The sequence below is a fragment of the Numida meleagris genome, chromosome 6 (genome assembly GCF_002078875.1).
Source record: "Numida meleagris isolate 19003 breed g44 Domestic line chromosome 6, NumMel1.0, whole genome shotgun sequence".
In the NCBI taxonomy this organism is placed as follows: domain Eukaryota; kingdom Metazoa; phylum Chordata; class Aves; order Galliformes; family Numididae; genus Numida; species Numida meleagris.
The window spans coordinates 33,139,533-33,163,313 of NC_034414.1; the positions used below are offsets into that span (position 1 = coordinate 33,139,533).

The following is a 23,781-nucleotide window of genomic DNA, read 5'->3' on the forward strand; positions in this document are numbered from 1 at the left end:
CCTCTGCACTAGCTACCAATGGCAGTTAGAGTTAAGTGAGAAATTTGCAGAAAGCTTATTAAAAACACAGGCTGTTTCTGCAGACTTTGTTTTGCTTTGACTTTTCAACCAGCCTACCAGGATGTGTCAGAACTTCTTGACTATTCATTGCAGTCTCCCCAGAAAATATGAGGAAAAGGTTTCTGTGCTCCTTCTTTCCTTCCTCCTTCTTTCTCTGTCCATAAATTTTTCATAGAATCATAGAATCATACAATTTTCTCACTCAATTTAGAGTCAGCTACTCCAACTCCCCTGCAATTAACAGGTACATCCACAGCTAGATCACTTTGCTTAGAGTTTGTTCCAGCCTAATCTTAAATGTTTCCAGGGATTGGGAGTCCACCACCTCTCAGGACAACCTGTTCCAGCACTTCACTGCCCTTATCGTAAAAAAAACCCTTTTCCTTATACCCAATTTAAATCTCCTCTCTTTTAGTTTGAAACCATTTCCCCTTGTCCTATCAGAAGAGACCCTATTAAAGAGTCCATCCCCTTCCTTCTTATAGCTCCCTTTCAATTTTGAAAGGTCACTATCATGTCTCCCTGGAGCCTTCTCTTCTCCAGGCTGAACAGCCCCAGATCTCTCAGCCTGTCCTCATAAGGGAAGTATTCCACCCCTTGGATCATTTTTGTGGCCCTTCTCTGGATGCTCCCTGACAGGTCCATATCTTTCCTGTACTGAGGACTTCACATCTGGATGCAGTACTCCAGGTGAGGCCCTACCAGTGCAGAGTAGAGGGGCAGGATCACCTCTCTCAACCTGCCCGCCACACTTCTTTTGACGCAGCCCAGGATACGGCTGGCTTTCTGAGCTGTGAGAGCACATTGCTGGTTCATGTCCAGCTTACCATTCATACTTGGGGTTACCCTCAAGACCTTTTCAGCTATTTGAAAAGAGTGCATGAATAAAATCTGAAGGAAATGTCCATAAATGTTAATTAGAAATTAGTTAATTAATAGTTAATTAGAAAATAAAAAGGAAGAATGTATGAAAAGATAGACTGCATAGACATAAGCTGTTTTAAATTATCATCTTAGTTAAACAAAGTTTGAACAGGCTTGAAAACGCACCCTTTAAATTGGAACTTTGGAAATACTTCATTCTATTTTCATCTTTTATTTTTCGTATCATCACCTCATTTTTTATGACAGTAATAACAGTTATAATGCAGAAAAGTAGTTTTCCTTTAAACAAATCTTAGGCCATTTTACAAGAAATTGTGGAGCAGTGGCCTACAAACCACTAAAAATATTTGCTCTGTACTTAACACAATGGAATGAAAACATGAGCAGGGTTGGACCTTTACATAGACAGCCTCTGGGTTGGACACTTCATATTCATAAACGTAGAAATGCATTATTTTCCCAAAGTGTAGAAATAACCCTGGGAGAAGTCAAAATACATTTTTATGTTCCAGTGGAAAATAAAATGTGAATGTACATTATGCAAACAGAATTTGTGTATCAGCAGATAAGTTCTAGACCACATAAAAATTTGAAGAAATGTTTGGGCACAGACTGTTGAAAGGCAAAACAGACTGGAGTAATATGATTTCAAGAAACTAAGCTGGCTACTAATTGCTGTTGGCATAATTAAGCATCTTAAAAAAAGCTAGAGGAAGGCATATTTTGTTCTGATCTTAATGTTTAAATAACTCTTCTACTAGAGATGGCATTAGGTGGAAAACTTGCACAATGTTACTGTAAGCACTGACAACTTATAAAGGAAAAAGTAGTTCTAAACTGAGACTTTCGGAATAAATCTACAGTTGCTCAGCAACACATGTAACAAATCAAGTTTAAAGATATGGGAACTAAGTGATCTTTAAGATCCAAGATTCCAACCCAGGCCATTCTATGATTCTATAATTCTGTATTCCTACTTTCCCAATAAAAGACTAAATTCAACACTCTTCCTAAACTGGTCATCTATCAGAAGCATCTAACTTTACCACTGTATAAAATACATAAACCATTTTTCACTACATAAACTATTATCTTAACAGATCCGGTTAAGGAATGAAAGGTTGTTTTCTTGTGACACAAGCAGGGACTTCTATGAAAGGAAAAATGGAAATGTATTAAGAAAGTAAACAACTGATCACAGACATCTCAGAGAATGGGTGTATCTTTTACTCTGAGTTATAATATCAAACTGCGCTAGGGCAACAGGGAATTCAAAAGGTTATGCTTCTTTTGCATCTGTAAATACATAGATGTTTAGAAAATATGTTTAATGTTTTTAAAATATGCTTCAGCAAAGAAAAAGAGCAAAGCAGTGAGATAAAAAGATGATTTATCCTGTGGCCAGTGTGCTTCAAATTGACCAGAGAAAGTAATCTAATCAGACTTTATTAAACTGATTCTGCAGTACACCCCCAATGCCTGGAAGCATTGTCTGAGCTGGTCTGCAGTCTAATCCTACTTTAAGAGGCTTGCCAGCTATTTAGCCTTTTCTAAGTAGGAATAGAGCCACAAAAAATTAATTATTGCTAACTACTTTAATAAGAAAAATGTAAAATGTTGATAATGTCTGACATATGAAAGAAGCTGCATTAGTGACAGTAGTATTTAAATAACTCTGATCAAGTACATCCTTTTTATTTTGAGCAAGATACAGCAGATATTGTAGGCTCAAAAACCAGCCTAAAGAGCTGCTGCCAGGTTATATAATCTTTGAGCACTCATCCAAGGCAGTCGTGAAGGCAAACACAGAGAGGAGAATTGCTAAGGGGTTGTGTTTGCTTCAACAAATTTCCCCACTGCATGATAATCCCCGTCCCATAAGCTGGCAGTGCTGATGGTGGCTATTTCAGACTCCTATAGAAAAAAAAGCTCAATTTATTTAACAAAATGTTTCCCACAAATGACCTAAAAAGCACACCCAGAAAGTAAGTGCAGACTGTTGTCAGTCCTCACTGGCATTTGCAGATGTTTAAGTTTCCTTTCATCATCCTTTGTATGCCAGGGTAAATCCTAGTAAGTTCCCATGTCTCCTGGTAAAAAGATTACATGGAGAAATTCCTCTTTGATCACAGAGCAGACACTACAATGAACAAGTTTCCCATGTTAAATAAAGGCAAGAAGTCACTACTTTTCATGCACATCCATCAGTTTCAGGAGGTATTGCATTCCCTTGGGCACAGTCCCCTTCATTGTTCCACTGAGGATAGTGTAACTGTGCTCCGTGTGGTTTCCCTTCACACAAGAGTAATACAGCACTTTTTCACTTATCTTTTTAAGAAAATCACAACTTGTTGATTACACTCTTCAAGAAATTGCTCTCTCTTTTGTATTTTGCGTGCAGTACTGCCACTGCACAATATTCCACCTCGAGTCTTGGGTCTACCTATGTTTCTGATTGTCCCTCCTGGTCAAGCAGCACTACTTGTGTAATCCTCTGACGCGTATCGATGCCTAAAATTGCTGACTCTGTCTTCTCTCCTTCTTCTGCATACATCTTCCATTTCTTCATGAACTTGTGTTCTTCAAGGCACATGTCAGTATTTGTTGTGGAACAAAGTCTGCCAGTTCTCAAATATTGAATTCTCATTGCCTTTCCTTATTGCTTCAGCCAGGGGAGGCCTTGCATTTACAGCCCAGAAGGCCAACTGTATCCTGGGCTACACTGAAAGAGGGGTGGCCAGCAGGGTGTGGGAGGTGATTGTTCCCCTCTACTGCCCTCTTGAGGCCCCATCTGGAGTACAGCATCCTGGTCTGGGGGCCCCCCGCACAAGTGGAGCTGTCGGAGAGGGTCCAAAAAAAAGATCCATGAAGATGATAAGAGGTCTGGCGCACCTCTCCAATGAAGACGGAAGTGTTCAAGGCCAGGTTGGATGGATCCTGGGCAACCTAACCCAGTGCTTGATTTAGAGGTTGGCAACTCTGCTCCATGGCAAGAAGACTGGAACTACATGATCTTTAAGGTCCCTTCTAACCCAAGCCATTCTATGATTCTGTGTTTCTATGATTCTATGATGTATGTATACAGAGACAGGGAAGACTTAAGTTTTCAGGGTACATATGATTTAGATTTCCATGGAAGGAATTTTGGCTTCCAGAGTTCTTCCTGGGATTTAACTCTGTTTTAAAATCATTTGACCAATGCTAGCCTGCTTCCATCATAGTCACTGACAGCGACTTTTTCATTTATATGCATTTTATTTCAGGGAACTTTGTGGAACTACTTCGCTTCTTATGTCTGCAAAAATAGAATCGTTTGAACCTGAATGATATATCACCATAGAAAAAAAAAAAAACAGAACAAGCAAATAATGTTGAGTTCACAAAATGAAAGGCAATTATAATCTATTTTATATACCACTAAAAAGTAAAGCAAAAAAAGGCCTGTTTTGAACATTCTCAGTGATCACTGGAGATTAGCTGTCATGTTTTATCTTCTCTGTTATCTTTCAAGCAGAAAACCAAGCAAAACCAAAATTTCTAATCTGTTACTTTGAAGTTCCTAGGTTTTGTATGTGCAGTGCTCATTTAATTATTTTATATATTTATTTTGTTTGTATGATGGTTTTGCATTTGGAAGGCTTCCTGAGGAGAGATGCCTGAAGGAAAAGAGGGAATCCAGACAATTATAAAAATATCCTGCATGTTTTCACAGCAAAAAATGCTTGGACAAGATGGCAGATCTCCCTCATGTTAACACTGCAGCTGCATATAACAGAGGAGACTGCACCACTATCGCCCTGGTGTGATCTTTTTGTAAGATGGAGCGAGTACAATGCTGTGGTATTTACATTGTTGTGCACTGCATTTAGTGGCAGATCTGGTAACAACAGCAGATCTATTCCTGGCCATATAGAGTGGAATGCTGCCCACTCACTCTCTCTTCTCTGCATTGATTTCCTGCCATAATGTACGTTACATTTAGACCTTTGATATTAACTGAAGGCAAGCCAAAAAGAGTCTTGGAATTTGAATGCTTTCATATTTCTGGGTAGGGGGCAGGTTTGAATTTCCAGATTAGTAGAAACTCCTCTGACTGGGTTGTTTCCAGAACCATATGGGACCTAATTTCTCAAGCAGCCAAGAACTTACAGCCAATCTGAAGAAATGTGGGACAAGTTGACAAAAAAGTATTACAGGCAGAATAACAGTGAAAGATTTACACCAATTTACACCTCACAAACTTCAGCCATTTTTATCTTACAAGTTTTTTATAGGTTTACAGAAAAACTGAACTCTAATTCTGATTTGAAATTAAATTTCCCTCTTGCTCTAAATATTAAGCTCTAGCCATTTGACATTCAAAATTTTCTGAGAAACTTCTGACATGATATAAACTACATTTTGTTGTACAGACAAAGAAAATAAAAAAAAAAATTACCTTGAAGTTATTCAGAGGTTACACTGCCATTTATTCTTTTCTTATTCAGTGGTACAAAGGTTCATACTCATCTGTATGTAAGTCATCTGTGTAAATATATATCTACGTAAATATAAAAGTGATTAGATCAAAGAAAACTCTTTTTTTTCTGGAAGTAAATAATTTTATCAGCTAAGCATTAAGTATACTTTCTAAGCTGATCATTCATATTTCCTCTGATAAAGAGAAATGGGAGATAACTAATTCTGCATGTCTCAGGCAATTACTTTACTTTATTGAAGTGAGATGAATGATTCTCTGGAGGCTACTTTCTCCATGAGCTGTGGTGAGCCTAGAAAGTTATTCTGTCCTAGACATATGGTGTTTATATGTCTGAATGTTTTTACACAACTCCATGTTCCTAGCCTTTGTGTAAGTTTCATATGCAAAAACCATGGAGCAATGTAAAATATGACCCCCATTTTACAACAATCCCAAGAGAATTTTTTTAAATGAATTTTCCCTACCTGGAGAAGTTAGGACAAAAATAAAATTTTCATCGTTTTCCATTACTCCCCATAAAAGTAGAGAAAAAATTTTGTTCGATCTATGAATAAAAGGAAATTGTCTGAAAAGTGCTAATTCATAATGAAACTAACTTGTCAGACTATTTTCATAGCACCGTCTGTATAAAGATTAAAAAAAACCCACCTCATAAAATATTAATTCTTTAACCTTTAGGTTCTTAAACTAATGCTTACGTTGTACAGATGGAAGAGAAAAGTTTAAGCTCACAGGAAGAGATAAAAACAGGACCTTTTCTTCTCACTCCTGTGGCTAGGTTTTTAATATATTATCATTATTCTCTCTCTCTAAATCAGTAAACTAAGTGATGTTAATCATCTCAAAAACATACATACACTTCTAGTGCATGTGTAATGCACACTAAAGGTGCATTTGGGCCTCCCTAGTCAAGAGAAAGGATTGATCCAATATAGTGCTTCAGTGTGGGGAGGCACTGAGACACCATTTTTTCCCAGTACCTTTCCCAAAACATTAGCATAAAAAACATCTATAAAATGCCTGTAGTAAAAATCAATATACCCACTAGTATCTCAGCACAACAGATGAAACTGAAGTGCATAAATAGTGAATTGCATGGCAGTCAGCTTTTTAGTTATTGGGAGCTTCAATTACCACATTCTCCACTTCAACAAGGCATGAGAATGAAAGACATTTGTAGCAGGGTAATGTGAGCACTCCCTGCATCTGCATCACAAGAAAGGCTGAACCCATCACCACTCACAAAGGAGCATATGCAGCTGGGGTAATTTCAGCCTGGACTTTTCAGTCTTCTTTGGCATCATGGAATGAGAATTTTTTAATGTATGTTATTCTTCTGAGGAATGTAAAATATTTTCACTTGGGACTTTTAAATCCTCAGGTGTACACTCTGTGAACTGTTAACATGAGGTTTCCAGGTCTATATTTCAACCAGATTCCAAGTATCAGCAGCTGGTATTGTGATTTTCCTATGGGCTTCTTCTAAGTTTTTCAAAATTTGTGTAAAAATCATGCTGGAATAAATCTGGAAAGGTGAAAAAACAAACACAAAACTTTTGAAATTTATATTTGTTATGCAAAAATGATTATCCATTTGCATATTAATATGCACTATTTTGCATGTATACAGTCTGGGAACAGATTTGCCTATCTTGTCAACATTATGATATGTCAGCAGGTACTTATATTTAAAGTCAATTTAAAAAAAATATTCCCTAAGAATTCATGTCACATTACACAAAATTACATGCACAACAATTTGTTGCACAGGGGCCTTGTATCAGTGTTTCTTTGGCAGGGCAACTGAATAGTACTGCAACTGCAATAACCACTCTTTCAGGTTGTGGAAAACACTGGATTTCACTGCAGCTCTTTCCTCCCTGAACATTCAGATTTCACTTTAAAGTTAAGGAGGATGTGTGAGGTACCATTGTGATATAAAGCTTTTGTCACATAGCTAAGATGCAGGCAGTGGTTTGGCTGTGAACACACTGAAGAGGACAACTTATTTTAAGAGTGAACTCAGGTCATATGCTTCTAAACATTCTTGAGAAAATTTAAGGCATCTCAACACTGTATGATGGCCTTGTCTTCTTGCGTAGACTTGACTGAGTGAAGAATGATCCCTTAGATAACAAGAATTTACCTACAGGCTCTATAGGATTCCTATATTTAGCTATAAACAACGGCAGTAACAGAACATACTGTATTTTCCTTCTGCTCCAGTTAGTGTTAAGTGTTACAAAAATTAACTGATACAGACTGTTATATTCCTTGCACCAAAATCTTTGTGGAAAGTGACATCGCCACGTGCTTTGTAACTAGTGAGACATATTTTTCCCCATCTGCTTTGTTTCTAAATAAAGCAACAACTATTTTGCCCTCCACCCTTTTGTATCTGGTTTCTAATGCTGTGATATTAAAAAGGGGTGACACATTTAAAGTCTTTATTTATACTGGTGGAGAGTATTTTTACAAGATATATAGTGTAGTACTCCAAGATGAGGACATATTATGGTGATGCTTGTAAGGCAAGAGAAGATTTTCAACACAAACAAACCAAGAAACAACCAAACAAACAAAAAGCAAGCCCCAAAAGGCAAAACGAAAAACCCAAACCAACTAACCAACTAGCCAACATTAATTAAACCAGTAGATGATTATAGTAAATTGAGAGTAATTATTTTTTTGTCATTTCAAGTAATGTAATGTTCACACATGTATACTCACATGAAATGTTCCTGATGAATGCAGAATTTACTTTAACCATAGGATTAGGCTTGGGCTCAAAGTGTGACTAAGAAGAACGGAAATGTTTTCAGTCTGATAGCAGCAGATGTTATGGCATAATGAAGAGCTGTATTGCTGCTGATCCACCTTCTTCATCTTGCCCTTCCAGGATTCTCTTCAATCTGAAGGTCATTGAATTTCTTAAGTACTCAGCACAGATTTCCTGAGGCCATCAACATGCATTAGGGGCAAGTGCTTATTACTGGGGGTGACACAAGACTGTGATGACTTTTAGACTCTTCTTGCACTGTGCTGCGACAAGTTCCTCCCTCCTTTTCTCAGTGAGGCAGCAGAAGAGGTTGCTTTCTAGTGATACTCTCAATAGCCTTGATGCTTAGCAATTTCTAGCACCAGATTCCAAGTCTTTCTTTCCTCAAGTTTCATCAAGCCAGAAGATGCTCTGCCAGTCTGCTGCAGGAAAAAGAGAAGTCAATTCAAGCTACTGGACAATAAATTTGGCAACTATCCACACAACTAGATTTTGGATCCTCCATGCTAGAAGTAACAGAACCAATACTTTTTCATATGAAAAGCTAGGAGATAAAGCTATATTCTTTCCTAAATTCTGCTTAAATCCAGTCCTCAGACATGGTCTGCATAGATCCCAGAAGTTAATGATCTTTGTTAGTAATCCTAAACTTTTAGATCACGTTAAGAACATCACTATTCTTTCTCCACTTCCTGCATTACTAATGATAGAACAAATAGCTCTATTTCCATATTTAGATTTTTGGTATTCTCTTAAGCTTCCTAGAACTTGTAAAACTGAACTTGTGTGCATTTTTCTAAACAAGATGGTTAAGAAATTATGTCACTAATGGCACAATAGCTTCATGCATTTATGTATATCAACAATCAGAAAGTTTTTTATTAGCACTACTTCAAAAAATATCTCAAAGTTCTGTTATATTAGGTGCTACAGAAATTTTCATACTTAAAATATTATACGTCTAGATGTTACAAATAATATCCTGCCGATCAGAAACACTTGTGAGTTGCTGACTTCCTATCCTGTATTGTTTCTTTTCCTTAAAAATACTGAGGTTGTCAGTGTTGTTTAAAACCATATGTAATCACGAAGAGGCTAAAGGCTGTGGAACAGTGGAGACTTTACCCATGATTGCTGAACAACTTTGTGTGAAACATGCCTCATGGTAGATATTTCATGTAGGACATGTAGGAGTGTCCTACTGCATAACTGCAGTCCTGAATCCATTCCTAATTCTTTAACAAATCACGTTTTGTTTTCTGGAAATAAATCTTCTTCTGCATATGGAAAGTGCTGCTTCTATGTGAAATAGCCTCTGCCTTTAATTTAATTTTCTACATCTGACGGTCTACATGATGAAAGAAAATTCATCCTTTACAGATCTTAGTATTTAAATTAATTGATATCATTATATTGGCAGCTAGAATTTTGACAGTTTTTATGTGACTTTTACCATAATTGAGTCTGAAGTTTCATCAAATTAAAAAAAAAATCTGTCACCTGTAGTTCCAGAATCCTTATTTTTTTGTACTGATTGTCCAGTTATTTTCAGGCTTCTTTAAAACCTACTCTGCATCTGTTTAGTTTCGAGCTTGTGCAGTCATTCCTCTTCCACTCTTTATCTGTATCTGAGCAATGGCCACAAGAAGTGCTAAGGAGGCATCAGGAAGACTTCCTCCTGCTATGCTCTTCTACAGTTTTCTGAAGCAATGAAAAACTGTATTGTAATTCAGTGGTATCATACGTACAGTTAATGTTGTGGAAGGCTCAGGTCAATGAACTCTGTCTAATGGTATTCTTTCAACTCAAGCACCAGGATTTTGTCTTTCTGACTTCCAGTTAAAGGACAGAAGAATGAGAGACTGACATAAAAGTGAGGAAATTAAATTACTGCAAGCATTTCAGAGGCTTATAAAACATTTTTCAAGTCTGTTTAGCAAAGAAAATCTCAGTAAAAATGGCAGACAATCTACATGAATAACTTCAAGTCTCTAATTCTCTAAATACTTACAATGCAATAAATACTTTAGTCTTTTTTCTCCTTTGATGCTGACCCATCAGGAAAGAATCAAGGGAAAATGAATGGTATTCTTCAAGTAATTTCCAGAAGTACACGATAAAACTTAGTGAAATTTCACATCCTTCTCCAGCATCCCTACAGTGAACTGTCGATGTCCTTGACATAAGCCTGTTTCTTCTAAGGTTTTGTAAGCTCTTTTCTTTTAATTAATGTTATATTATGGTAATAATATTTTACATATTTGCAGGAATCACTTTCTCTTCCGTTCCCTTCCCTGCCCTGCCCTGCCCTTCCCTTCTTTTCAGCATTCAAGTAAATTCCAGATTTATCTAAGTTAGAGGAGCAGAATATGAAAAAATGAAGTGGAAGATGGTTTTTATGCTTTAGGTGTAATGTTGCCAAATCATCCAATAATTGTGCTTTTAATAACTCCTTTTTATTTCGTTTCTGCTAAAAAATATCTCAGAAGTCCATAGTGAAGCCATAATTTCAAAAAATCCAATATTCTGTAAGAAAGAACAGATTTAGTCCTCAGCCAGGCCCTAGGAAAACCAAAAGAATTATGGGCATTTTATAGTATATCTGGGAAAAGATGATGTCATAATAATTTGCCAACCAAAATCAGTGTTCATTTTAAATCTTCTGAAATTGTTAACCCTACAATTGACAAATACCAGGAAAAAAATCTTTATTGCTTTTCATTGATTTGGAAATCTACTTATACATTTTTCTGCAAGCAACTGTTAAGTTTAAAATACTGTGTGGCACATTGGAGATGAATTTTGTTTGAACTCACATAGGTTTATTTTCAGTTATCTGAGAACTGATGGAAGAATCCTTTAACAGAAGATTGAATCAAAATAATGAGTAGAATGTGGTAAGGCAGAAAGGGCAAAGGGCAAAGCCGGAACTCTATTTTCATTGAAATTTCTTGTCCCTACTACAGAGCTGGAAAACAGTCCAGCATATACACTTTGAATTTCGATTACTGGTGCTACGTCAGGGCAGCAAAAGAATGCATTTATACTTGTTTGGGATTTAGATGTAAACAAAAACAAAAACAAAAAAAACAAACCACAAGTCTATCCTCTATGCATTTGATAGTATTTCTATTTAATTAACTGAAGCATTTTCCCACAACTTATATATGGAGGGATTTTCCCAGAACAATCTGAAATAAAAAAAATTATTAAAATAAATTTAAATAAAATAAAATAGAACATGCAAAGTACAACAGCAGAAATATCTGTAACTATCTTAGATTTTTTTGATCAGTTGTAACTCAAGATAACAGTGTTTTTACATGTAATAATCCTTTCCCATAAAGGAATGACATCATTTTTCACGTGAGATGTAGAACTTGCCATAACCTTGGGTTTAAACAGCAGAGTCTGAATAATCTTCAAAGTAGCTTTGCCTGGGTAAATAGTAAAAGAATGGTCAGAAATAAGATATCTGTTTCATTCATTTACTGTCTCAGAACAAATGCTCGAAATCCAAATATTTCCTATGTAGCTTAATTTATGAAATATCTTTTTTTACACCCAGCCAACTTTTCTATATAAATAGGTAGATTAGACCCACAATGTGACTTGTGGAACAACTGAACAGTCCAACTGACTAATTCATCTACATATGTATATTGAAGAGTTAATAGAGTTAGTTGAGAGACTGGCGTGTGAAAAAGTTGAGTCATAAACCAAGATGCAGTACAAATGCAGTGATTTTTTTTCAATAGCTGTAGAAGTAGGCACATTCTCATCATAGAAGCATTGAGTTACTGGGTGTTAATGACCTCTAGCTGACTTGATTTAATAGCAGCCTATACATGTATGCACTACAGCATTTCAGATTCTTGTTGAATATAATACCTGAGATACAGCACAGTGAAGAGATGGTTATACCCCTGCCAGAATCTTGCCTCCATGATCTCACATTTCATTTTCTTCTAAGAGAGACAACAAACTTTGGATGAGGCTATAATGCTGTGTTGAACTCAGACACAGATCTGATGCTGTGTACATGTCACAGTTGTTGGGCTCGTTTCTTTGACCGTGTATTTCATTTTCCTCTTATTCTCTCCCTGACAAGTAGGGTCTGTTTGTTGCAGGTCTGTTTGGTTGTGGTAGGGGTGCTGGAGACTTGCTGCATCATTCTGAATGGCAAAACATGGAAAAACCGCTCCTTCTCCTTCACTTCTCCCCTGGTACTCCCAAGGGGCTAAGTGCTCTGTTCTGCCCTTTCCTTGGTTAGGGCTGACCCATTAACCCACAGGGAGACAACCATAACAGCTCCATCTCCCACCACACTTGTTTTGATGTTGGTCAAAAATTTAGCAGCCCAGCCTGGGAAGATCTATCCTTGCCAAAGCCACTTTCATCCTACATTCTATGTCTGCGGTACTTCCTTCAAAAATCTGCCCGAATCAGAAGTCTTGCATATGATGGAGGCTGGGCCTGTAGCTCTCTAAATTGCTTTATATCTGGCAGTATTTGGCAGAAATTCCCCTCATCTCCTCCCAATCCCTATATTTCATATACTTTTGTGGTAATATTTAGAATGTCAGTAGAGACACTTTGTATTTCCAGCTTTCCCCATCATACCTGGCCCTGTGGCTGGTATTCACTAATCCGCAAATGCTCTTGTTCCAAAACACATGCCGGATCTTGGGCTCTGGGCTACTGAAGCCTGAACCTGTCATGAACATGACGTATATAGCTACCAGAGGCAGCAGGTTCTGAATATTCAGTAATGTTAGAGCAGTATGCTACATGGGCTCTATGCTGTGAGCATTATTTATAGTTCACTTGTGAGTCAATTGTTTGCAGCATTTGCTGGAGGTAAGTACAGTTTTCAACCTTTAAAAATAGATTTTAACAATAGGCAAGAATGTTCCCTTATATACATACACGAATGCCTAATGCAGAGCTACAGTTGGACCTCAGAACAGAAGCAAATAGCTGTGTCAGCACAGTACAGGTGAACAGATAGGGCCTGACACAAATGTAGGGTTAACCTGATGAAGTGACATTGCTTTTCAAAGCCATACCAGGTCGTCACACAGAACTGAATGCAGACATGGCTGAGTAAAGGGGGCTGTCTCATGGTTAGTTATCATTATGCATCACTCCAGACATCCAGCCACGCACTGACAATGGCACTGGGGCCAGATGTACTATAGTGATAAAAACATGGTGGAAGGGAAAAGATCATTTTTGTCTGCACAGCCGTCTGCACGTGTGGTCAAGAATATATCAAGTTCAGTTTGAAAAATGAATTGTTTTCAATATCCTATGATACATGTTAAATTGGATTTCTTGAAATATTTCTATACTATGAAGAAATATTTAACTTCCAGGCCTTAGAATTTCAGGATTACTGGGATTTCATTTACAGTAATGTCATAGAATCATAGAATCATAGGATGGCCTGGGTTGAAAACGACCTCAAAGATCATTTAGTTTCAACCCCCCTGCTGAGTGCAGGGTTGCCGACCACTAGACCAGGCTGCCCAGAGCCACATCCAGCCTTGCCTTGAATGCTTCCATGGACGGGTCATCCACAACCTCCTTGGGCAACCTGTTGTAGTGTGTCACTACCCTTTGAGGGAAAAACTTCCTCCTAATATCTAACCTAAATCTCCCCTGTCTCAGTTTAAAACCATTCCCCCTTGTCCTATCGCTATCCTCCCTCGTAAACAATCGTTCCCCCTATGTCGGTCAATCCTGAAACAAGTGAGGCACTTTACTGCTTTGTTCTTGTTTGTCATCTCTGGTAAGGTAATGAACAACTCTTACAGTCTGATTTAACATGAAGTTGAAATATATATGTTAATAATACAAAACAAATTTTAATATTATATGATATTTACATGATAAGACAACTGTCACAAAGGAATCCTAAGGAGTCCTAAATGATACCTGACCTCTAGAGATACTTGTTATCCACCTAATACATCCCAACATGCATATATATTTCTGTGGGACATTTCGTGTTAGGAAAAACATTTTAAGGCTTATTTCTATATGAAGACACATATTTGGATGAAGATAGAAATGTCTAAACTGGTTCTTTTTGTCACGCTAAATTATCATCATGAGAGGACTCTAGGGAGAATAGATTCTAAAAACACAGTCTAGGTTTGGGCTAAAATCAGCATGCTCCTAATCAAAATCTCTGGTTTGAGTCTAATTAGACATGAATGGGGCCATCCTTTCTTTTTGTAAAACCAAAATCTGACCCAGATTAAGAAAATAACAGTAACAATTGTAGTTTTACCCAACTGGACTTTAGATGGATTAAATGACTGAAAATACACTTAGAAAAAAAGTCCTGGGTGGGAATGGCTGTGGTATTAGAAAGAATCTTAATTTTTGCCCTCTAATTGTTGCAACAGAAGCTTAAATGTATTGTTTCAGCAGCCATTTCCTCCCTGAGTCCTCTTACTTCAGGAGAATACTGGAGTGCTGTAAGTGTCAGTATAGATAACACCTTCACATGTATGCTGCTCACTGACCTCAAATTACACGAATAAAAGGCCAAGAGAATCCACGGTGGAATAAGATGCAGTGCTTTTGTAAAGAATGCAAGTTTTATATTATTTGGCATTGTGCCACTCTGTTCAGAATTAAGGGATGGATTATTGTGGATTTGTTTTCTTTTAGGAATTAGGGCTGGCCCTGGCTTAGCTTCAGTACTGCAGAGGTATTAACTGCAGTGCATTTCTGTCTTACAGCTTCATCCCATTTAGCCATTGTGACTTTGGAGTGACTTCCAAAGCAATCCAATCAGAATGAGTTGGCAGATTAATGTTAACTTTCATGTCAGGACTGAAGGCAATGCAAAATGAAAATGCTAAAAGAAGAGTCATTGCACCAGCCATAGTGTAGCTAAAAATAAAACTGAACAGTCTCATGTGAGCTAATGAGTCTTTGTTTAATCTACAAATGGGTAAAGCATTAGTAAACTGCCTTTGTGTATATTAATCACTCTCAAAATTTAAATAAAATTGATACTACAGACTCTGGCAAGTATAAGAGATTGTACCCAAGGGCTGCACTTTATTCATTTAAAATTTTGGATTACCAGAAAAATATCCATCTTTCTTAGCCTTGGCAGCCACTGAGTTTTTGATAAATTTTATATTGCAGTTTCTCAGGAAGAGTGCTGTCGAGATTAGAAGAAGATTTAGTTTCACTGTTAGTTTGGGCAAGAATTCCTCCTTGCAACAGATCAGTATGGAGTAGGATGGTACATTTTAGGGGTCAGAGTCCAAGGGGAGAGTCTGAGACAGTATAAATTATCTTCTCCCCTCCATAAAATTTGAATATTTGTTCTAATTCAAATATCAAAGATCAATGATCTGAAGTACATCTCTTTGGCAGGACTGTGTTACAACAGTGAGCAGCTTGTATTGTCATATGTGACCCATGCTTCTAGTCTAACACATCTCCCTCAACCTGATGACTACATTTCCACTACAAGCTAAAAATACTTGTTTCTTCTCACCTGCATAGCACTAGCTATGGAGAAGGATATGTTTTGGTCTAATAACATTGGAATGTTATATGTTATTATAACCACTTTGATATTTCTGTTCTCCGGGAATGCAAATGATACAACAACATGTGTTACTCTTGTTGTTCTGGTTAAACAGCTACTGACTGTCATTTATCACTGACTTAAATGTTATAGACCAATGAGCAAGCCTGAAACGTGTTTTTCAGCTTTAGAGTGTGGTTTGGGAGAGCTATTTCTTCGGTAGAATTTGTTAATCTTTGGCAGAAACAAAGGCTTGGATCTCTGTGATGTAAGGGAATACTATCTGTTGGCAGCAGCTTCACTGGGATGCTCTTCACATTGACACAAAATACTAACATTATAGTGCCAATCAGTAATATTCCCATTTTTGTCTTCTCAGGTCTGTATGCAAAGTTGGTGACTTCCTGATCACAATAAAATGGAATTAGGTTTGTTCTTACAACATTACAGATTTTTTGTTTTCACCCGGATGTTTTTTCTTTTTTAATGAAAACAATTTTCCCATGTATTAGATCATGATTCAAATAAATCAGTCTTCATGTGTTTCTGTAAGTAGCATTAAGAAGCCCTTAATTTAATGTATAAATGCACTTATCAGTACTGTATTTATTCCAAGATTCAAATATCTTATGTTATTCACAGTAGAATGAAAGTCTTGATATATAATTTTGTAAGCCCACTTATTTTGCTTCTTGTTTGTTGGGTAGTGCATGACGGGAACAAAAAGTAGCAATAAAAATAGTAGGAATATAACAGCAGCAGTAACATAAAAACAAAAATTGCAGGGATAATTTTCATGCTCACAGATGCTTTCTTAAAAGTATACTGATACACTGAACAGTAAATAAACTAACATTGCTCTAGGATCAAACCGCTGTATTAAACATAAAACAACCTGATAATATGGACATTAAAATTTCCCTGTACTTACCATATGCAATTATTCTAATGATAACATTTTAGGCTAATAATATCGTCAACTTAATATCATCTGCATAGTTACTGACATTTTGTAGAAGGTCAAAACCTGAGAGATAATTCCAAAAATTAAATATAAAAATGATGGAACTAGGACCAGATAACTTTTATGGAGGAAAGTCACTACATGTAGCTCAGTAGATATAACTTATCAGATGCATTTGCCCCACTTGCACACTTGACTGCTTTGATTCTTCTTTTTTTTTTTTCCCCAAATTGAATGTGTTTACTCAGGAAGTGGCTGCTGTGAGTTATAGGTTCATGTGGGATGTCAAGGAGGGTGGAGAGCTCCTCCTGCTGCATTTCAGCTGATACCAGCAGAACTCATCCTCAGTGTTGCAGTACTTATGCAATGTCATAGGGCTAAAAGCTGGTTTTCCTCCTATTTCTAGCAGTATGCAGCTTTCATTTCTTCTTATGCAGTGTCACAAACCACTAGATAACAATGCTGACACTCCTGAAGAACTGAATACCAGCTGTTTTGAACCTCAGACCTAGTTAACCTTTAGGTAATGCAGATTGAGCAAAACAATTCAATCTTAAGGGCATTTCCTTGTTTCTTTTCAAACTGATTTTAATTCATGTTTAAATCTCAGAAGTGATGATATTTATAATTACAAATAATCTTCAAATGATGTGTTCACAACTAAGATATTAGTAACTGAAATGTTACCTGTATAATACAAATTGCTTGTTGGAAGACTTCAGCTTTTCTTTCTCAACACAGAACACGCAACAATGCATAGAACATTCCCCATGAGCTTAATGTAATTTTGTAATGAGGTGTACCAAATTCTCTACAGAAATTGTTTTCTTGCCTTCAAGATTTTTAATATAACATCACTCCTTATACTAGTCTCTATCTGCTCCTTTTGAATTTAACAACATCTTGTTATTAAACTGAACTGGAACAGGAATGAGCCTGGGATGAAATGGTAAACACATTCATAACTCATGGTGTGTTATTTCTGTGAACACTGCATTTTGTTCAGGCCTAATAAAATAACCTTCTGCTTAAAATGATTCTGTTGTTTGGCACATTGGGAGTCTTGTAGCATTTCATGTTGCTGAAGTTATATAGGGAAAACACAGAAAATAAAATCATTGGTTTACCTTGTAGCAGTAATGTATATTGCAAATTCCTCCTATCACTGCAGTTTCTCTAGGAGAATTAGAGAGATTGGCAAGATTAAATCCCACATACTCACAAAACATGTGATGTTCTGGCTAGGGCAAAACAGTAATGTTTGGTTTCATTCTGATGACCTTGGAGCTAGCTCCAGGCTTGCAGACACAGTCCTTAAGCAGAGTGCACAACTATAGCTAGTACGATATCATTTAATACAAGAAAAACATTCAGATGTGGTACTACAGCACTGCATCCAAGCTAATGTGTTAGACCTGTACACCAGCCTTAACTCACTTACTGTGTGGCAATAAAGTAAGCTGCATTACTTACCAGTTTGGACCCAAGTTGCAAATCTCTCCCACAGCACAGTGTAGAGGTACTGAAGTCACTTTGCCTTCTGTAGGATGAAACTAATAAGAAAATTATCTGTAAAAACTCTAAACTGTCAAATTCTTCAGCAAGAGCATTTAAACATATCCCATAATTTTCTTCCTAATCATAATTTCATAATATTTAAAAATATTGTGTATATTATATCTCCCTTGGAAATGCAAAGCAATAAGATAACACTATTTCAGTTTATGTATATCAAAAGATGGATTAATTCATTTTATTTTTTCAGAATGTCAAAAAACAGTCATTTCTGGTCTGAAATTTATCACATAAATTCTTATGAATAATAATATATTTAAGAAACTATAGAACAGTAACAACCTTGAAGTATAATTGAACAAATTTAGCTATTCTCTTCATTATGAAGATGTGTTAGAGTTTAAATAAAGTAAGATTCTTGAGTGCCTTAAATATTGTAAATTCCTAAATCCAAATGTTTCTTTAAAATAGTGATTTCCTTGTTTGTTTGTTTTCCAAGTGTTTTTCCATCAAATCTACTTGTAATAATCACACTTGAAAATATATCACTTCATCATTTGCTGATTTGGACCAATGTTATGCAAATATCTTATTTGGCTTTCTGTTCCACTTTATGTTCACTCACTTTAAGTGCACATTCTGAGAATCTACAACAGCAAAGAATTTTTTTCTTAACTGTGCCTTTTGCCTGGCAGCTATAGAAATAAAACAATACTTTTTTTTTCACTGGAATTCATGTAAAAATTGAAAATCTTCAGATTCTGATATGATCTCTAAGACTAATAATTAGTACTGTCTTAATTTCTTTCTTTCCAGTTTTAAGGTATTATTTAGCACAAAATTCTTCTTTGAAGTAACTTTTCGAGATCAATAGCAAGGAAAAAATCTCCCATAAGGCTAATCCTTTGTGGTATTTTTACAGAGGCTATGTAGTGGACTCCACTTATACTGTATGCCAATTGTCCAGACAATCCTGACAAAAGCTGATTTTCCAGACTAAGTCCATTTTCTGTATGGCATGTTAAGCCCAGTGGAGTATTTTTTTAATTCACTATTTATGGTCACTTCTAACAAACTCCTTTCATCCTCTAATGGCTTTCTCCATCCTCTTATGACTATAATTTTTTAAGTGCTGCAGGTATGCATGGCATGCCAGAGGTAGATGACAGACAGTACTGGACTGAAGGGTCTTGCAACTGAGGCTATAGGCTTGGAAATAGTTGTGCACCTGCCTAGCTTCTCCTTGTGTCAAGTCCCTTGGAACTGTGATCCTGAATCACATCTGATTCAGTGTCATTTGAAGCAGCAATAATTTGAAATAGACTTCAAATTGCAGAGGAACTAACCATATATCTGTTGCAGGCCATGGTTTTATTGCAGTTAGACAGTGACATGTAGCTAAGAATCAGCTAAGACAAACAGGATGTGAACCAGTAAGTAGTTACGTTTCCACGTAGAATTAGTTTTAGTGGATCTGATTGGTAGGTTGACTAGGAACTCCTCAGCCCAGATTTTGGAATTTCCTGAATATGGAAAGACTTCAGATCTTAAGAACAGGATCCATAGCAGCCAGTAGCTGAGTAAAATTCATCCAAGTCAGCCCGTAACAAAGACCAACTAAGAAAAATAAAAGGCTGCTGAGGAAATGATTTCTCCAGAACTGAGGAAAGGGGCTAGTTGTGTCTTGGATTCTTAACCTTATCTATTCATTTGGCTTCTAATAGCCTTCCTCTGAAAAACAAACAAACAAACAAAAAATCAGGCAGAAATGCTGTTTCTGTTTTATACCATGTCTCAGTGAGAAGATTGAGGTTCTTATCTTCCTGGTGCCCCTGATTTGAAAGTGGCATTTGAAAGCAGATCTTTCCTGTGATCCCCTCGATGAATGATCAAGAAGTGAATATTTTTTAGAGATAATATTACATCTCCTCCTCTGGCAATAGGATGTCTGAAATCTGATTTGATTGTTGATGTATGAGGACGTCTATGAGATTAGTCCCAACAGACAAGCCAAGTTGCAGAATGGCTAATTTGAGAATCTGTCATGCTCGCATTCACAGCTGCTCAGCATCTTCAGGATTTGCATAGGATATGGCTATCCAGCATCAGAAGTTTGGGCACCTAGAAGAATTTACTGGGGGAGTATTTTGGAGTTGAGATAATTTCAGTGCCTTTCAGGCTAAGTAGCAGCTAAGTAGCAGCCTTGTGAGGGTCTCACAGCTGAATTTAGGGAACTGAAGTGGCAGTCTAAATTTAGACAATCTAAATTCCATTGTGAAGCTATATGTAGAGAGCTAATCTGCTGAAGGAGGATAGGTATTCTAAAGGTTTGAACCTAAGAGATGCATTTGCCAATGCAACCACTTAGATCCAGAGAATTCAACACTTGCTTTTGCTCCTTGCTGAGTTGGGACTATGCTGAAAAAATCGTTTGAAACTATTATGTTGGTTGTTTTGATTTACTTTTTGTACAGAAATACAGTAAAGCATTCACCACCCATTCAAGGCCTTTGTTTAGCTGCACCACCCACTCCATACTTGCAGGGGTGCTCTGAACCAAGGTATTTGGACTTAGATACCTTCAGTAAGTGTTGTCTATATAGCCAGAAATAGATCACAAATGTACGTTTGGATACAGCTGGTTTAGTTTCTGAGTACGTCAGCCCTTCCTGCCCTCCTCAGCACCTTTCTTTCATGTCTTTTCTTGTATCAACTACACACAAAAGTTGACTTTAATTTAGCACATCTTCCTAAAATCTGCTTCAGAAATATGTTGCAAAGAAAACAAAAATATTATCCTAAAGTATATCATATTTCTTCTGTGAATAAGAAGTTTTCATTTGAGAATTTGTGCATCAAAACTTAATCCTGAAAGGCTATTCATCAGTAAGTTACAGTATGTTAGTTGCCTTCCAAACTCATGGTTCACATGGATACTCAACTGTTGTGAAGTATAATATATTTTATCTGAGTTTATGCTGCATAAATAGTTCTTTTATAGATTTGGGTTTAATATACTACACTTATTACAGGATATTTTGTTAACATCTGTAATAAAATACATAGAGAACTTTTTTTAGATTAAAATGAGATTTGCTTTTAGTAATCTATCAAGAATTTTTTAAAATCGTGAAAAATCAAATGAATATTGAACATCTATTTTTATTGCAGTTACCTTAGATTTCTAAAAAATTTGACCTTCATAAAGTTTATATACACATGATATAACATCTTTCTTTTGAGATACATACCACAGTCTTGCTAAATTGACAAAAACCAACAACAACAACCTCATTAGTGAGTACTGTTTTAATCTTCGTGATCATTTAGATCTGGTCCAAATCTAAATACAGAATTACATATAGGTTAGATTAAGGTGTTTTTTACTTTTTATTTTTTAAATCTTCTTTGTGAATGCCATAAAAACCCTCTATCCTTTACTTAACAGTAGGATAATATTTTTGCTCTGAAGACTAATTGTTTTTTCCTCTTAATTTTTCTTTGCTGGGGCTGGAGGATGTTGTATCTTGGAGTCTACAGGTTACAACATCTTTGAAGGAAAAAGTATAAAATTACCAGAAACCCTGTTTTTCCCTTTCACTCATGCTTGCACTGTCTAATGGTACTTAGTAATAATTTCCTCAGTAGTGGTTCATTACCAGCAGTTAACAACGCCTTCTGGCAATTAGTTAATTGCCTTGTCTTTGATTCTGGTGAAAGGAAATGGCTACCAAAGGCATTGTTTGCTCAATTAACCAAAGCAATAGACACATGCTTAGTTAAAATTGTAGAAGGGAATCCCTCCAAAACCTACTCATCTTACTGAATTTTTCATGGGAGATGTGCAGCCTGAAATGAGAAATTGAAAAAAAAACATTAGAATAATTTTTTCTTTTTTTTCCCCAGAAACAGGACAAGATCATTCTTCTGTAAAATGGAAGCTATGAGGCTCAGCCAAGATTCATGACATTCTCAGAACGGCTGTGAGCAACTTCGGCCAGGATGGTCCCTCTAGTATCCTGTGAGCTGAGCTGGATGTGGCCCAGGGGATGATTCTACTTGGCCAGTTGCCTTTTCCTCAGAAGAGCTGCCACAGCTTCCTCCACATGGGTGGAGAAACAGATAGATGGTGATATATGCCTCCTATGGAAGGCCCAGCACCATCTCTGCATGGATTATGCAGAGTAGATAGTACAGAGCTGGTATCTGTCCTCAGTAAAAAGGTTGGGCTGCATCTCAGTTGCAGTCCATTAAGGCTTTAGTTACTCTAATAAATGTAAGCTTTGTAACAACAACAAAAACAAAAGCACCAAGCAGCCAATTTACATACAGGTTTGCACAAAGTTCTTCAGTGAAGAACTTCCTGATATATTATGAAGTATTTCTGTAAATAAAAAAAAATTGCTTTTATTCAAAAATCAGCTGACATCATTAATCATTTTTCATTTTTTTCCATAAGAAAATGAGTTGTATTTTCTTATATCTCATAAAGCTGAATCAGTTCTTTAATATCAATCATCAGTGACATAAACACATCTGCAGGCAGCCATTACCTCTTTCTGCATGATCTTAATGCTTTCCAATTCTTCCTCTTGTATCACCAGGATCAGAGCTGACTCCACATTTTGTTGTATGACCAAAATGGCACTGCAAGGTGGGTTTGGTTTTTTTCCTTCCATTTAATTTCCCTGTAGATAATAAGAATTGTTTGATTTATCAACTACTTACCGCTCTCCAAAAACACATCTGAACATTACCATTGGCTTTTCTTTTCTCTCAGCAATATTAAACTTTAGGAAGAGGAAAAAAAAAACTCCCTCTCTTCTCATCCCTCTCACCCCACCTATGAGATATCACTGTTTTCTGGCTAGTAGCAAGACAAGATTTTAGAACCATGGAGAAATAATACCTGCCAACATTTCTCTTCACTTTGTTTGGAAATAATAAAATTATAAAAATGCTAGAAGCTCAGAATTCTTGGACTATGTATTTTAAGAACAATTGCAAAACATCTGAGAAGAAAACAAGACATATTTTCTTCCTTGGAAAGCAGTTTGTGACATTTCTATGTAAAATATTTCTTCTTAGTTATCTCTCTCTAAAATCAGTTACACCTCTTATCTCCCTCATCACCCATGTAAACAAACCAACTGAATGATCCCTGCCTTGATTTCTAAATTGTTCATCTTCCCCTATTTTTCTCCAAAATCTCTAGGCTCCAGACCAACAGGATTTACATTTTTCAGTGGTCAAGATGCTTTGCAGACTTCCTTGCTCCCACGCAAGGGATGAAATACAAAAAGGCGAAGATATCTGAGAATTGATTCATTTTATTCAATCATGTTTACTAAAGAGTAAGGTCTTTGTCTATATCTAATGATCCAATGCCTTTTTTTTTTTATTTAATAGAAAGTCTTCAATTAATTAAAATCTTTAAAAAAATTCTAGCAAAAAAATTTCTATATAGAATTGCATATTCTAATAGGCTTAAACTTTAGTCAATGCTTATCTTATGCCACTGAGTGACTCAAATTTTC

The 23,781-nt window shown here is 36.5% G+C and overlaps 1 long non-coding RNA gene across 3 annotated transcripts; it reads right to left on the minus strand.

Moving 5' to 3' along the window:
* LOC110401831 lies at positions 793-22,928 on the minus strand. 3 transcript variants are annotated; one of them, XR_002440644.1, is made up of 6 exons: positions 22,798-22,928; positions 18,203-18,282; positions 9,953-17,905; positions 8,156-8,626; positions 5,384-5,485; positions 793-4,240 (listed from the first exon to the last, which is right to left on the minus strand). It is a non-coding gene; the product is annotated as an uncharacterized LOC110401831 (long non-coding RNA). The 3 variants fall into 3 exon arrangements; XR_002440643.1 differs by having other exon boundaries at positions 5,384-5,469; positions 8,156-17,905; XR_002440642.1 differs by having other exon boundaries at positions 8,156-17,905.